Source organism: Cherax quadricarinatus, chromosome 43 (genome assembly GCF_038502225.1).
Source record: "Cherax quadricarinatus isolate ZL_2023a chromosome 43, ASM3850222v1, whole genome shotgun sequence".
In the NCBI taxonomy this organism is placed as follows: Eukaryota; Metazoa; Arthropoda; class Malacostraca; order Decapoda; family Parastacidae; genus Cherax; species Cherax quadricarinatus.
In genome coordinates this window covers 10,155,593-10,160,249 of record NC_091334.1, presented here as the reverse complement: position 1 = coordinate 10,160,249, position 4,657 = coordinate 10,155,593, and the positions used below count along the sequence as shown (strand labels likewise).

General features: G+C 43.9%; 1 long non-coding RNA gene across 1 annotated transcript in view; it reads right to left on the bottom strand.

Moving 5' to 3' along the window:
* Nucleotides 1-437: 437 nt before the first annotated feature.
* LOC128694248 (uncharacterized) overlaps nt 438-4,657 on the bottom strand; it is a 7,675-nt gene continuing 3,455 nt past the window's right edge. The window contains exon 2 of the long non-coding RNA XR_011393095.1: nt 438-4,657. This exon is cut by the window's right edge and continues 1,840 nt beyond it. This is a non-coding gene — a long non-coding RNA (uncharacterized lncRNA).

Below are 4,657 nucleotides of genomic sequence, written 5' to 3'. Positions count from 1 at the left end.
TGAAATACTGATATAAGTGCGAAAAATTCTGAGTGTTCTGTAACCAACTGTCGTCACTCCTCGACACCGAGATCTCGATAATGGAAATTTCGAGCGGCTTCAAACCTAAAGTACTGATGCATTTTAGGATTCTGGTCCTAGATAATGAGAGACAAGCTCTTCAGCTTGACTTCAAACCTGAGGTTACTGAACGGAAAGTTTGAAATAGTCAGGCGCTCGGTATATCCTGATTCGTCATTCATTATTGAAGAGATTGTGATAATAGTCTCCATGTGATAACCTGTATATATATATATATATATATATATATATATATATATATATATATATATATATATATATATATATATATATATATATATATATATATATATATATATATATATATATATATATATACATACATACATACATACATGTGGATATGAAAATTTAAGAAAAGTATATTTTTATTAAACAAAACGGAAAACATGTGTATGTTTTATACATAAAATACAAAGAATATACTTGTATGATACAGATATACATAACTCTCCGTGAGAGACTGTGATCATGTCTGGTGGAGAACTTTATACACCCAGTGTTATACTCAAGCTGTTGTATTTGTGATTAATTGTGGATGATAGAGAAAGAGAGAGAGAGAGAGAGAGAGAGAGAGAGAGAGAGAGAGAGAGAGAGAGAGAGAGAGAGAGAGAGAGAGAGAGAGAGAGAGAGAGAGAGAGAGAGAGAGAGAGAGAGAAAGATATCTCATGGAAGGGAACACACATAACACAGACTGGAAGCCCATTTACTAACAATATAATTCATAGTTAGTTACTAAGCTGACTATAACAAACTACTGTTTTAGTTAGAACCTGATGTGATAGATTTTTCTACTGTGTTCGTTGCTTACAGCTTGAACTAGGGGAGGGATGGTGGGGAGGGGGAGGTATGGAAGTGGAAGTAAGGAGGGAAGGTGGGGAGGGGAAGGGGCATGGGGAGGTTTGGATGTGGATATGGGGAGAGGAGGTATAGAAGGTGTGGTGGGGAGGGGAGGTATGGAAGGTGTGGTGGGGAGGGGGAGGTATGGAAGGTGTGGTGGGGAGGGGGAGGTATGGAAGATGTGGTGGGGAGGGGGGAGGTATGGAAGGAAAGGTTCGAGGGGAGAGTGGAGAGATGGAAGAATTGTGAGGGAGTAAGTAAGATGAAGGAGAGGTGAGGGAGTAAGGGAAATGAAGAAATGGCGTGGGAGGTAGATGGAGGTAAGGTGAGGAAGGAATGGAGATGGAGAAGGGGTGAGGGAGTTAGGGAAACGGAGGAAAGGTGAGGGAGGAAGGGAGATGGAGGTAGGGTGAGGGGGTACAGTGTAAGGGTGTATAAAACAGTCGAAATATACAATATATTCCAGGAATACATTAGAGTGAACCTTCAGTGAACCTTCAGTGAAAGCTGCGGTATCTTCTTGTGGTTTTCTTCAATTTATCTCATTTATTGAGAGAACAACAGCGTGCAAAACATCTTCCCAAACTATTAATATTAAGGGCGCCTCGTTTAAGTTGAAACTGGGTCAGATAATGTGGAGGGGTACGTTGAACCCGGACCTGGAGTTGAACCCGGACCTGGCGTTGAACCCGGACCTGGAGTTGAACCCGGACCTGGCGTTGAACCCGGACCTGGAGTTGAACCTGGAGCTGGCGTTGAACCCGGACCTGGGGTTGAACCCGGACCTGGGGTTGAACCCGGACATGGCGTTGAACCTGGACCTGGCGTTGAACCCGGACCTGGCGTTGAACCCGGACCTGGCGTTGAACCCGGACCTGGCGTTGAACCCGGACCTGGAGTTGAACCTGGAGCTGGCGTTGAACCCGGACCTGGCGTTGAACCCGGACCTGGCGTTGAATCCGGACCTGGCGTTGAACCAGGACCTGGCGTTGAACCCGGACCTGGCGTTGAACCTGGAGCTGGCGTTGAACCCGGAGCTGGCGTTGAACCCGGACCTGACGACGATTAACTTTCTTCAGCGTAGACTGATGAACTGATAACATCGACTCCAGGCTGAGGGACTGATTACCTCACTCTCCTTCCGATCTTCACTATTTTTCTTTCTATTGGACTGATGAAGTCACTGTGTGGCGAAAGGTTTCCTCAGTAAAGATACCCAAGTGTTGTACATGTGTCTAATTTATCAACTTTTACTCAGCGACATTTACGACCCCCGGGACATAAGTAGAAGGATGTAAACCTCAGTATAAACCTCAGTGTAAACCTCAGTGTAAACCTCATTGTAAACCATTGTGGTCACAAGGTTCATCTCTCTTAAGTTCGGGGTTCTGGTGTGTTGCAGCCACGGTACTGGGACTTTTTTCTTACTCTCCATGGTAATCTAGTCACACTCATCACCATTCCGGAAGACAGGACCTTAAGAGAGACAGAAGGAAGGTACGAGGGTGAGTGGCATTGTGGGGATGGTCCAGGTGCGTTGTGATTAGTGGGTTCACAAGCGTCGGAGGAGACGCTTCAAGAGAAGATTTGCTCATTGCCAGGATTGTGTCTGTATCCAGTATAGAATGGTCATCCTTATCAAGTGAGGTGGTATTTCTGTGGGTGGTGTTTCTGTGCTAAACAGTGCCTGGAAGCAGCATCATATTTCCTGGACTTGCTTCATCTCTGGAAACAACCAGCATCTCATCCTTGAACGTATGCCTCATGTTGAGTGAGGCGGCGTCCAGTCTCGATCATGACATTAAGTTTGTGAACTTTATTCAGGGAGAGATGGCGCGCTAGTCAGCCATCTTGGCCAGCAATCTGAGGCTAGGAATCACTGCTTCAGTCCCTTTTGACTGTTGAGTTGGATAGTAAGCTAAAGGATGACGTGCCTGCCTAAGAAACATGTAGATCAGCTCTCAGCTGCGTCAGGAATCTGAGTGTGGCAGCTGCTGGGAGTGACTCAACTGTAACAGACGAGGCTCAGCCAGCTGCCTCTCTTTTCTCGGTGCATAGAGACAGGAGGGAGGTAGTGGCTGTTGATGCTGATCGAACTGCGGCCTTGTACTTCAACACAGGATCATCTAACACCGAGAAACACTCCACTGACTGTTGGAAACAGACACAACATACAAACACTGTGATATTGACTGACTGGAAACATTTTGGTCCTGGGAGATCTCGGTCACTGCACATTTGGAGTTACTAAGGTCGCAAAACAATCAAATGTCCGTGTTTCTGCTTTGAGTATTGTTCCAACAACCCGTCGGCATCTCATATCATTTATTTATACCACCTCAAGAAACAGAAGATGAAGAGCTGTGCTCTTCCTGTCCCAACTATATAAAAGAGAAAGATGCTCACCAGAGTAACCTTCCAGATAGCAGATGAGAATTGGTAAAGCCCTTGGGGAACAAAATATATTTCCAATACAATTCCACAAACCGCATATCGTGTCTTACTAACACACGAAAAAAAATAATAAAGAAATCAATCAAGTAAGGAATCTTTCTCTTCGTAAGATTCCAGCTCGGAGAACTGGACAACAGAAAACATTAACCATTCCATAAAACATAGAAGGGAAAATTAACGAAGAATTAATGTATAACTTTCGGACGATACAAACAACAAACACTTAATTATGCATTTAAATTACATTATGTTTATTCTGTGTTACATCACAGACTAATTAATTCTAAAAAAAATCATTGATTCTGTATTAGGCATTTATTAAACAGTGATCTGAGAGTTATGACTTTCTGGTGTCTCTCCAGTTTGGAGCTCCAGCTTAGTACAGTACTGGAAGAACCTTCCTAGTGCAGTACTGGAAGAACCTTCCTAGTACAGTACTGGAAGAACCTTCCTAGTGCAGTACTGGAAGAACCTTCCTAGTACAGTACTAGAAGAACCTTCCTAGTACAGTACTGGAAGAACCTTCCTAGTACAGTACTAGAAGAACCTTCCTAGTACAGTACTGGAAGAACCTTCCTAGTACAGTACTAGAAGAACCTTCCTAGTACAGTACTGGAAGAACCTTCCTAGTACAGTACTAGAAGAACCTTCCTAGTACAGTACTGGAAGAACCTTCCTAGTGCAGTACTGGAAGAACCTTCCTAGTACAGTACTAGAAGAACCTTCCTAGTACAGTACTGGAAGAACCTTCCTAGTGCAGTACTGGAAGAACCTTCCTAGTACAGTACTGGAAGAACCTCCCTAGCACAGTACTGGAAGAACCTTCCCAGTACAGTACTGGAAGAACCTCCCTAGCACAGTACTGGAAGAACCTTCCCAGTACAGTACTGGAAGAATCTTCCTAGTACAGTACTGGAAGAACCTTCCTAGTACAGTACTGGAAGAACCTTCCTAGTACAGTACTGGAAGAACCTTCCTAGTACAGTACTGGAAGAACCTTTCTAGTACAGTACTGGAAGAACCTTCCTAGTACAGTACTGGAAGAACCTTCCTAGTACAGTACTGGAAGAACCTTCCTAGTACAGTACTGGAAGAAATTTCCTAGTACAGTACTGTAAGAACCTTCCTAGTTCAGTACTGTAAGAACCTTCCTAGTTCAGTACTGGAAGAACCTTCCTAGTTCAGTACTGGAAGAACCTTCCAAGTTCAGTACTGGAAGAACCTTCCTAGTTCAGTACTGGAAGAACCTTCCTAGTACAGTACTGGAAGAATCTTCCTAGTA